General features: G+C 42.1%; 1 protein-coding gene across 18 annotated transcripts in view; it reads right to left on the bottom strand.

The window, feature by feature from the left end:
• NRXN3 (neurexin 3) overlaps positions 1 to 12734 on the bottom strand; it is a 1686346-nt gene that overhangs the window by 1116137 nt on the left and 557475 nt on the right. The gene's annotated exons all lie outside the window — the stretch shown is intronic.

The following is a 12734-nucleotide window of genomic DNA, read 5'->3' as shown; positions in this document are numbered from 1 at the left end:
TTCCCAAAGCCAGAACCAAGATCAAAAGAAAGATATTAGAAGAAGAGAGACTTCAGTTTACAGTAAACGGGAGATATTCAGAATAAAGGTATACCTAATTTTATTGCACTTTGCTTTATTGTGCTTAGCAGATATTGTGTGTTTTACAAATTGAAGGTCTGTGGCAACCCTGTGTTGAACGAGAGGACTATCAGCCCCATTCTTCCGATGGCATTTGCTCACTTTGTGTCTCTGTGTCACATTTTGGTCATTCTTGCAATATTTCCAACCTTCCACCAGCAAAAAGATGACAACTCACTGAAGGCCCAGATGACGGGTAGCATTTTTTTAGCAATAAAGTATTTTTAAATGAAGGTACACACATTGTTTAGACATAATGCTATTGCACACTTAATAGACTACAGTATAACATAAACATAGCTTTCATATGCACTGGAAAACCAAAAACTTCATGTGACTCACTTTACTGTGACACTTACTTTATTGAGGTGGTCTGGAACCAAACCTGCAATATCTCCGGGGTATGTCTGTATTTGGTGCTCTCCAAAACTGAACCAGCAGCTTCTTGAAGAGTGAGCTCCCCTGTCACTGCGAGCAGTAGAATATATTGATCACAGAAGAGTAGGCTCTGGAGTGAAAGGTCCAGAAGAACTCAGTGACCTTAGGCAAGTTATTTAATGTAGCCGTGACCTCCATTCCTCAGATGTAAATTGAGAATGAAATAGCACCTACAGTTATCGCAATGATTAAGCTACCCACTGCTGTGCATGTAGCGCAGCATATGGCAACAGAAAATGTTCCCATAGAGTCCATACAGCATTTCAGAGATTTTGTCAAGGGTGTTCATGCATCAGATGTTAGGTAAGACTCAAAAGCCTCAGAGGTCTTTTCCAACTAAATATGAATCTAAATTCTGATAGAGTCACCCCCACCCTCATCCCAATCAATGTTTTTATCACCTGTACAGCTACCTGACTTTTACTCATCAATCTTTTCTCTTTCTACTTCTGCTCTCAACATAGACCTGACTTTGTGAACTTCCACAGGAGGCTCCATCTTACAGTATCTGGAGAAGCTGGGATGCTTGTGAAATAAGTTTCATTACAGCCTGAGAAATGGGGCAAAGGGAGCAGAGACAGCCAGCTGGAGTTGAGGTCCCTGTCAGCAACCGCCTGCCACCATATGCAGTGACATTAAGAGTGAGCCACTATCTTCAGATCCTTTCTGGGGGTCTGAAGACTTCTGGAGTAGGGAGAATTCAAGTAAGCAAACATCAGAGCAGTCATCTTTCCTTACAATGTCGCTGATGGAGATTAAAAATGTACTAGCCTTAGCTGGTGTCAGTATGTGGCCCTGGGAGACCACAGGAAAACAATACTCTAATATCTGTGGGTCACAGCAGGAAGCTCCAGACAAGGGGTTTGCAGAGAAGACTGAAATCTGAAAGACACAGGGCTTTCTTCCCCTGCAGGAAAAAAGATGGGAAGCATGCTAACCCCACAGATTTCATAAGGTTTCTGATTAACTGGCCTCTCAGAAGGCTCTGTGGGGGTTTGTCATTTTGATGAGAATGCCTTGCTGTAAAGGTTAAACATGGTAAGAAGCATGAAGTGATCTCCAAGAAACCTTGCATTTCCTTGCCAGGGACATAGCTGGCCAATATTCCACAGAAGGGGGCCTTTTGAGAGCTATATACCCAGAGTTTCCGGCCCCAAGTCCCAAATGCACTTGTCACTCCAAAATTCTCTCTGTTGGGCTGGATTTATTTGTCATATGGGGTAATATGGGATCGTTGATGAAATAAGAGACGTGTACACATGTCTTTTCCCTTCATATTTCTTTTCTCTAAATCAATTGCCAACATTCTAAATAAATTTACCAACAAGAATAAGACTGGAGACTAACCAAATACCTTTGTTACAATGCATGATTGTACTGCTTAGTAATCCATGGGGACATAAACATACATCTTCATAAAATATGCACAAATACTGCTCCTGCAGTATCTTCGGATTTCTTTGAAAAATCCAATAATAGGAGAACCAAAAGGAGGGGCCAGAAACACTATATTCTATTCTTTGGGCAACTTATTTCCTACCTGGAGCCCTCAGCTTCCTGATCTAGAACTGGAGGTAGGGGGGTTGTGCTAGATGGTATCTGGGCCTCTGGCGAGATAAATAATTCTACTGTGCTTTACACTCATCTGGTTTTCTTTGGATCAATCCAGGTCTAGGTTTCAGTCTGGCCCTTCTATTCATGACTGTTACATGTTTGCATTTCTCTTCCTTAAATAATCTCTGATTATATTAAAAACAGAACAGCAAAACATCTCAGAAACTAGAGGGAAACTACACGTGTGCTCTATCACTCACACGTACACAATCCCCAGTATTGGGTGTCATTGATGTGAAGTCCTAATGGGAGACCAGAATACAGAGAAATTAAAAATACGATTTTTCCTACCTATAAGGAAAGAATCTTTTAGCTTAATTTCAAATATGGCCACTTTTACAAGAGAAAGAGAAACAATTCATTTTCCACCAAATACATGCAAAGCTTGGTTGAGATAATCACAGTAACAACAGACCATTTTAGCATAATTCTTCAAAATCTGGGATTACAGTAGTCATGTCTTGATTCCAAATACAAACCACGTGAAGTATGGAGAAAAGCATGCTTTGGTATGTTCCCTTCTGGTGCAACCTTCCTTCCCCCTGTTAAGTTCTAGCCTATATCATATACTTAAACACAGAAATCATATCTAGGTCATTTCTACAACACAAGAAAAAACTGAATAAAAAGAAACACCAGTCTGAGAATTTTTTCATTCTTGAATTGCAGAATTCTAGCTTCAGAAAGGGACATGCTGGCTTATGATCTCTGTGAACACAACATACACTTTGACTCTATAATAAAGAGGCTCACAAAAAGCCAATTAAGCAACCACTGTTGATATTCTCAGTGGTAAATACGGAAACTGAGGCACAGAGAGAGAAGAAGTCACATATGTTCAGAGTGAGACCAGTATATATAGGCGACTCCTAGCTATATCCCCTTAATCGCTACCTCACTCTTCCCCACTCCTCCCAAGACTCTCCAACTGATCTGAGATGCTTGAGTAGCACAGGGAAGAAACAATGGGCTTCTACGACCAAACCCTTATTCTAATCCAGTCTCGGCCACTCTCTAGCTGTGTACCGCTGGTTAGTAAATCCTATCAACATTACCCCTTAAATATCTATTGGATGTGTCCCCAGAACTCGACCTCCATTCTCCCTATCACAGTTAGGACTCTTATTTCCCACCCTGAATTAATATAAATGCAAACTGAACTAACGCACACTGGTCTCTTGGCCTACTGTCTCCCACGTGCCAATCATCCTTTGCCAGAGGGATTTGACTTTGTTATCCCATTGCTAAAACTGGCATGCCCCCTTACGAGTTTGGTAAGGTCCAAACTTCTGGGGAGAACAAACAAGGCGCCTCACAACTGACCCTACCACTTCTTCAGCCACACCTTCTAAAACATCCCCTCAAATTTAAGACTTAGATACCATCCACGAGGAAAACTTCCTGTTTACAGAAGTCATCTTTGCATATCTGTTCCTTCTGCTTGAAATACTTTTCCCTGCCTGGTCTTCCTGGGAGATTCCTGCTACTCCACCAAGCCTCAGCTCTAGTGTCACCCAATCTCTGACACTGTCCATGATATTTCTCCTCGCATTTATGACCTTTCCTCAGGTATCAGAATATATTGATATGTTTATGAGGAACATCACAATCAATTCTCTCGTATCTCGAAGGATCAAAGCGGCCGCTGGCACACAGTACTCAACAGGTGCTTTGGAATGAATGACTTGGGGCCTTATTTTCTTCATCTAGGAAATGAGGCTAAGATTACGCAGCCTGAAGAATGGATGTGAGGGTTAAATGGCCCAGTGTATATTAAGAATACAAAGCTGGCATATAATTTCTCTCAAAAAAGTTAACTTTCCTTTCCTCTTAATCTAGACTGGAGCAAGGAAGGATTCATCTATCTGTGAAAAGACCCAAGATGCAGCTAAAAAATGCTATGACAATCCCCTTGTGTTGCATTTTGAAGCACTTGTTTCTCATAATTTAGCAGCATCTCAGTTTATTGCATCTATAATGGGCAGACGTCTGCTGGCAGTTAAGCAGCTTTTAGCAAAGGCAGTAATAAAGGTACAAAGCAGTAATATAAACGGCCACCATGTCTCTGCATTTGACAGAATCACAGCCAACAGCAGGTGTGCCACAGTTCTAAGCAGCTGTCACGCTCTGCCTCAAAGTGCTGACCTTCACATTCTCAGGCTACACACAGGCCTAGCTGTAGATTTTCCAAAGATCGCCAAAGTCCCCAGCCTGTCCTTCTGAGACCCCTGGAGCTTCAAGCTTCTCAAACGACTAGAATCTTCCTCCCTTACTCTCTTCTTTAGACCATCAGGAGAAGCTGTGATCAGGGGTATCTCAGACCCCAACCTGGCAGAATAACACTTAGGAAGGGTTCATGGATTATAGGACAATTTCCTGGGATCATACAATCCTGGGCCTGTGGAAAGGAGAACAGGAAGAGAAACAAGAAGAGGCTGAATCTGAGCAACGCTACGGTCATCACCAGGGATATAGCTGTGTGTCTTAACACAATTAAAAAATGGGCAGAAGACCTAAACTGACATTTCTACAAAGAAGACATACAGATGGCCAAGAGGCACATGAAAAGATGCTCAACATCACTAATTATTAGAGAAGTGCAAATCAAAACTACAATGAGGTATCACCTCACACCAGTCGGAACAGCCATCATCAAAAGTCTACAAACAGTAAATGCTGGAGAGGGTGTGGAGAAAAGGGAACCCTCCTACACTGCTGGTGGGAATGTAAATTGGTACAGCCACTATGGAGAACAGTACAGAGCTTCCTTAAGAAACTAAAAACAAAGCTACCATATGATCCAGCTATCCCATTCCTGGGCATATATTTGGAGATAAACATGGTTCAAAGGGGACATGCACCCCAATGTTCATTGCAGCACTATTTACGATAGCCAAGACATGGAAGCAACCTATATGTCCATCAACAGAGGAATGGATAAAGAAGATGTGGTACATATATACAATGGAATATTACTCAGACATGAAAAATAGTGCCATTTGCAGAGACATGGACAGACCTAGAGACTGTCAGAGTGAAGTAAGTCAGAAAGAGAAAATCAAATATCATGTAATATCATTTATATGTGGAATCTAGAAAAATAGTACAGATGAACTTATTCGCAAAGCAGAAATAGAGACAAAGATGTAGAGAACAAACTTATGGATACCAAGGAGGTGGCAGGGTGGGATGAATGGGGAGATTGGGACTGACATATATACACTACTGTGTATAAAACAGATAACTAATGAGAACCTACCGTATAGCACAGGGAACTCTACTCAATGCTCTGTGGTGACCTAAATGTGAAGGAAATCCAAAAAAGAGGGGATACATGTATACGTATAATTGATTCACTTTGCTGCACAGCAGAAACTAACACAACATTGTAAAGCAACTATACTCCAATAAAAATCTTTTTAAAAAAAGATGTGGTACATATATACAATGGAATATTACTCAGCCATTAAAAAGAATGAAATAATGCCATTTGCAGCAACATAGATGGACCTGGAGATTATCATACTAAGTAAAGTAAGTCATACAGAGGAAGACAAATATCATATGATACTGCTTACATGCGGAACCTTAAAAAATGATACAAATGAATTTATTTACAAAACAGACACAGACTCACAGACTTAGAGAAGGAACTTGTGGTTACCAGGGGGGAAGTGTGGGAGGGGAGGGATAGATTGGGAGCTTGGGAATGACATATACACACTGCTATATTTAAAAGAGATAACCAACAAGGACCTACTGTATAGCACAGGGAACTCTGCTCAGTACTCTGTAATAACCTAAATGGGAAAAGAATTTGAAAAAGAATGGATACGTGTATGTGTACAACTGAATCACTTTGCTGTACACCTGAAACTAACATAACATTGTTAATCAACTATACTCCAATATAAAATAAAAATTTAAAAAGCACCAATGGATAAGAAAAAATGGGGACATGTTGGTTGATGTTGATGAATTATGTATTTCTTGGGGGGCCCTCTTTCTCTAATACATGTATTTACCCTTGAAAGGGGGTAAACAATGGACTGAAAAAGAGACAGTCTTTTAATGATCTTAAGAAATCCAAGGCTCTACTCATTAATCCAGCAATTAAAACTTTTAAGTCATGGACCTGAAGTATTCCCAGTATATCAAGGTATTCGTATTTTTAGATGAATGAATCAAGAGACGTGACAACTTCATCGCAGTGCTGATATGACTAAACTGAGCCTCCTAACCCAGACAGTACTGCAGACCGCAAGGAACAAGGACTAGCATCCCTGCCCTGCCTTTCACTCACCTTTACCCCTCTACTCAGGATAAGGGACGCCACTGCCAAGCTGATGACATTTGAGAATCACAGAGTTTTATAACTGGATGGGCCCTGAGAGAGCATGAAACCCAATTGCCTTATTTTGTTTTTGCAGAACAGAGAGGCCAGAGGATCCCAGTAAGAATCTCAAGGTCACATATCTAAATAAAGGGCCTGGATGTTCCTAGGGGAATAAGAGCAGAGCCTCAACGGCACGGGAACAAGGGAAAGCAACATGCATTTTTATATTTGACCCTGGAAGCCAGGGTTTCTTTTGTTCCCACACCAGTGAGTCAGTCTGAGCAGACCCCAGCAGATCCAGAACTGGTTATAAAGTGGTATATCATGTTGGACATAATTTGCTTTCTAATTTTTATCTCATTCTTTCCTATGATATTCCTGGATCATTGCCCTTGGTAGATTGCATTACAATTTGCAGATTATTAGACTGTGAGCTCAAGAATTGAAACTATGGCTTCTACCAATTTGTATCCTCCCAACTGAGCTCACCAAGCTTGGTACAGAGAAAAGGAATGGAAATGTGAATGTTGAAGTTAATTCCAAAGAAGTATCATAGCTTCATTTCCTGCAATTTGAGGGACCAAAAGCCACTGAAACTAAAGCTACTTAAGAATGTGTTGAATATTTAAACATTTTAATAATCTCACTTCAATACTCTGAGGAAGGCGCAAAATGAATTTGAGCTTTTCATAACATATGACATGCTACCTAGTTTTCCAAAGAAGAGATCGATGTAGGTTGACCTAGGATGATAGCAGTGGAGAGGGAGAGAAGTGGACAGATGCAGGATGGGTTTAGATGAGGAGACGACAGGAACTTGCTGAGACAGACTGAATGAGACGGGAGAAGAAAAATCGAGGAAAATGCCAAGGACAATGGTGATGCCATTTACTGAGATGGGAAAAACTAAAAGTAAAAAAAAAAAAAAAAAAGAAAAGAAAAAAGAAGTCTAAGGCAGGGAGGAGGCACTGAAGATTTCTATTTTTCAATGTTATGATTAAGATATCTATCAGATACTCAAATGAAGACCTCAAGCAGACAACTGGATGTAGAAATCTGGGGCTCCAGAGAGAGTTCGAGGCTAGAGAGACTGATTTGGGAATCACTGACATATAGATAACCTTTGACACCATGGCAGTGGATGAGGGCACAAAGGGCAATGTGCAGACCAGGAGGAGACCCAGGACAGAGGACTGGGACCCTTCCTCCAACATTTAATAACCTCGTAGTATGTGTACAGCACAGTGCTGGAGACTGTGGGAAAATAAAAATACCTAATGCACTGTTTTTCCTTCAATGACCTTATAATCCAACCCCTTTCATATATAAGAGGAGGAAAGGCTACTTAATGTAATGGAAAGTACAGTGGATTAGGAGTCAGGATCCATGAATTTTAACCATTCTACAGCTGCTCCAAGTTAAAGTGAGATTAACTTTTCAGGGCTTCCAATTGCTCCCTTGCTGAAATAAGGATTAGGTACAGGTAACATCAACTGAATCTGCCAGGCCTGCTACGTCCTGATGTCTTGATTTCCATGTGGCATCCAAATGACACACTCTAGCCTCCTCTGAAGTCAGTGTCTCACCCTCCCCAGCAGGATGTACTGCTGCCCCAGGAGCACACAGCAGCCATCAGAGGGGCTGGCTGAAAGCAAAGTCCCCGAGCAGCTGCTGCCTGCAAGCCTTTCCTGCTGGAACAGGGTCATTTGAGAGAACCCATAATATCTGCATTCTTGGTTTTCAGCTGGTGTTTATGTCAGATAAATGGAATCCCGGGGACCAGTGAGAAGAGCACATCTACCCTCTGTATCACATTTTCTTAGTTCTACAATTTAATATTCTCAAAGGCATCCAATATGCATGACCCCATGAAATATTTTTGTTTAGCACATGGAAGTAGTCCATGTGGCTGGGCATCTATAACAGGACATGGCCTTATGGATCAGGGCACCCCAAGCTTCACCATGAAGGAACACTAAGAAAATGGTTCAGTAAGATTATATATTTACATATTAGGTGATCCTTCATATCTATTCTAGGTGACTGCCCACCTGGACAGAGCTGATTGTAGAAGAACAGACAGATGAACTAAACTGGGCCAATTGGGCTCTCTTTCTGGAAAATGTAAACTGTGAATGGAAAACTCCAGAACCCGTAGGTCAAGAGAGATGCATCACTTCAATCACAGTGCCTTGGGATCCCCAGAGTTGTTCTGCTTCCCTTTTCAAGATGTAATTGGTGAGATCATTATTTGATCAATAACTCTCTAGGTAATCATGCAATATGTCTTCTTCCTTTACTCTGTTAGTCATTGTCAATTCTGTAGCTTGCAACCAAGGGAACCTTACCTAGTAATTATCAGTGTCCCCATTTTACAGATAAGGAAACTAAGACTTGGACAAAATAAAAAATTTGTTGTATATTACCTAGCTACTGACAGAACCAACTCAGGAACCAAGGTACATCTGACTAAAATTCACGCCATTAACCACTAGGCCATCCTGACTCTAAGTGCTATAGTGTAGTTTATTTTTGTCATAGGGATGAACCTGTGCTGAGTCCTATTTTATTTCTTGCTAAACAAATGATGGCATACATTCAGGAAAAGCCATCTAGGGAAGGGGGTAGAATCTGCAGTGGCCTCAAATTGAAGTTCGATAGTCCACAAATAAATTAAATCCATAGCCTTGCCTATTGACACTTGGTCCCCACTAAGTGTCACTTAGTGGGCTTAGGGTTAATGCTTCTAGAAAAAAATTAGAGAATGGTAAATTGAGTGAACTTGTTGATGGTGTTACGGTGCGTGGGGCAGCATTCCTTGACAAAGGGGATCATGCTCTTGCATAAAGAATGTTAATGCTCTTCCTTTACCACTCTTCAGAAGTGCCTATAATGGACACTGAGGGTCGGAGGTAAAGAGAGGCCATAGTTTTATTATTAATAGCAGACAAGAAAATCTAAGAAACCTCAGGTCCTCTTTTCCCAACCATCACTCACCCATGTAGGCATGGCCTCTCCCATCTGTCTGCCCTGCTATTCCCCTAAAAGATCAGGCATGACATCTACCAAACATTAGCACAGTTCCCACCTTTCCTTGTCCAGTAGGACTATACACCCCTTGATCAAAACCAGAAGCTGTGTCCGTTTTTTGGGGTTTTTTTTTTGCATTGCCAGCATCTAATACAGTGCCTGGAACAAATTAGGGTTTCAATAAATGTCTGCTGCATGTATGAAAAATGAACAAAAGTCAAAACCATCTCCACTGACGAATCAGTTTCAATAAAGAAAAACAGTGTCATAGGGAAACAGTTTTCTTTGCCAGCAAAGTAGAGTCCTATCATTTTTACACTCCACTGATCCATTCTGAACATGGTGTCAGGAACAATACAGGGCCAGAAAACAATTAGCGGGGGAACAAAACAATCAGTTGAACCATCTGGGATTTGAGCGACATGTAGATTAAATGTCTTAAATTTGCCAGGCTCCTTCTCATTTGGCCACAATGGATGATTCTTGGCTGCACTGTACCAGGAATAATTGTCCCTCATATATCCCCAATCAGCTGCCTTTTAATGACTAGTCAGCAAGTGACAGCCTAAAAGGTGCAGTGACTTTCACTGTACTTGGCAAATCTTGGACCAACTCCCATTGATTTGCCCTTGGAACAGTTGATCTCAGGGACACCTTGCTCAGCGGTCTCCAGTCCCTGCTGCAGGCCCTTGAGTTGGAAAGATACCCAGGAGAAAGAAGTGACATGCCTGAAGGGACCTTTGGTTCTTACACTACCTTCCTAGACAGTGGATGATCCACAATTTCCTGGCTTATATCAAAATGGTCTCATGCATCCCAGAGGTCGAATGACTTTTCTATCTCCCCAAACCAGCAACCAGGATAGTCTACCCCAAAAAGAGATTTGGAAAGAGTTCAGGAGCTTGACAGACTGGCCAGCCAAATGAGACCCACTTCTGTGCCGGATGGCCGCCTCCCCATCTTAGTTCATGTTCTGGGGTGGCTGCTTTGAAAATTCAGTGAATCTGAATTTCACTTCTATGAGCCCCAAAAAAGCTCCTTTTCTTTTACTCCAATATCCTGTGTCCTCCTTCTGGTCCAGCTGTAGGGAAGGTTTGCAGTTCTCTTGAAATATACTTTAACTAGCAATATGGTTGATCTCACAAAAATGACTCCTTGAAAATTCTTGACTGGTTATCCAAGCATGTTCCAGGATCCCTCCTTATCACCAGACTTCTGATACCTGGACAATTCTGGCCACTGGTAGTCTTTAAGGGTGTGACCCTGCATGTCCCTCTCCTCAGGAAAGTCTTCACTAAATTTCCATGTCCCCCTAGTGGTCCAGCCCATGCTGTGGCCTTGTATCATTTTATTACTGCTTCTTATATCGATGTGTCAACTCCTCAGCTAAAGAAATGATAAGCTTCTGTAGACAGAAACTACCTCTACTACACACACAGTATCCTCAAAGCCCTAGAACTACGCCCTCAGCAAAACTTGATAACTATGCAAATTATCCTTTCATACAAAATAGAGACTGACAACTCATGGACAGCCAGCCAGATTCTGTGTGGTTGGCATATAAAACAATTAACCAAGCTGCAATCTGGATGTGGCTTATAGACTAGGATCTCCTTGTCTTGATGTTGTCTCTTTGCTTACCTTTATCTCTGCCCTTTACCCAAACTGTAAATTCAGTGCAAGTGTAAGATCCTAAAGCGGTAGAGAGAAAGGGGCTTCCCCCAGCATCCTGGCCTGTTGTAAATGGTCAGCCCCCACTCTTTGTCCCCCAACTCTTCAGCTACCTCTCACACCCTTCCCCCCACCTCACTACACACTCCATTCTGTTACGGACTTTGTTTGGTTCCTCAACTGTGCCATGGTCTCCTTTGATTTTTTTTTTAGAGGAGATTTTTGTTTTTAAGTTTTTCTTTTCCTTGATGTGGACCATTTTTAAAGTCTTCAGTGAATTTGTTACAATACTGCTTCTGTTGCTTATGTTTTGGTTTTTTGGCTGCGAGGCATGTGGGATCTTAGCTCCCCAACCAGGGACAGAACCTGCATCCCCTGCACTGGAAGGCAAAGTCTCAACCACTGATCTCCAGGGAAGTCCCGGTGTGCCATGGTCTCTTACCTCTTGGCACACGTTGCCCTCATGTAAAAGACACCCGGCTTCCTCCCACCTCGTTGCCAAGCTAACTCTTACTTATATTTCAAGTCTCAACCTATATATTTCTTTCTTGAAGAAGCTTTCTATGAATCTCTACGGTATGTTGGGTCCCCTTGCAAAGGCCTCCCAAACTTCTCTGTGCTTTTCCTTTAATGATGTTGATGACAATAATTATGACTGTAACAATCACTAACATTTACTAAACGCTTTCCATAGTCCAGGAACCTACTGACTCACTTAATCCTCATTAATATCCTGTGAGGTAGGTACCTAAGTATCTCCATTTTGCAAATGAGGAAATCAAGTCTCAAAGATATTATCTTGAGAAAGTTCGTACCACTCCATGAGGGCCACATCTCTCACCGAGTCTGGTCCCAGGATTCATGTTCTTAACCAACACATAACACTGCTTCTTATAAAACTCGGCATGTCTGTGATTATTTAACAGCTAAGCATTCCGCTAGGCAGCAAGCTCCACAGAACAGGGCTGGGGCTATTTTGTTCAACAGTGTATTTCTAAAGCCTAATCCAAGAGCTAGCACGAAGGAAGCATCAAAAAGCATGAGTTCCCTGGTGGCGCAGTGGTTGAGAGTCCGCCTGCCAATGCAGGGGACGCGGGTTCGTGCCCCGGTCCAGGAAGGTCCCACATGCCGCGGAGCGGCGGGGCCCGTGAGCCATGGCCGCTGAGCCTGCGTGTCCGGAGCCTGTGCTCCGCAACGGGAGAGGCCACAACAGTGAGAGGCCCGTGAATCGCAAGAAAAAAAAAAAAAAAAAAAAAAGCATGAGTTAAATGAACAAAGGAAACAGCCAGTTGGTGAGCCCACCCAGAATCCCAAAAGAATTCACCTTCTCAAATAGATGTTTAACACTTAATCAAGAAAGTAGCATGATCATGGTAATATTTACTCTACAGTTTCCCTCTCTGCAGCCCAACCCTAGCCAAACAAATCCAAGCATCCGAACTAGAAGGGGTATGATCTGGAAAGGAGTGAACCCTAGAAAATGCTTCTCCAGAAGAACGCAAGCACAGGGAGGTCCAAAGGGAGA

Source organism: Aethalodelphis obliquidens, unplaced genomic scaffold (genome assembly GCF_003676395.1).
Source record: "Aethalodelphis obliquidens isolate GAN/ISIS:26980383/991018 unplaced genomic scaffold, ASM367639v1 scaffold21, whole genome shotgun sequence".
Taxonomy (NCBI): domain Eukaryota; kingdom Metazoa; phylum Chordata; class Mammalia; order Artiodactyla; family Delphinidae; genus Aethalodelphis; species Aethalodelphis obliquidens.
The sequence above is the reverse complement of the archived record's forward strand: the minus strand, read 5'-3'. Positions and strand labels throughout refer to the sequence as shown.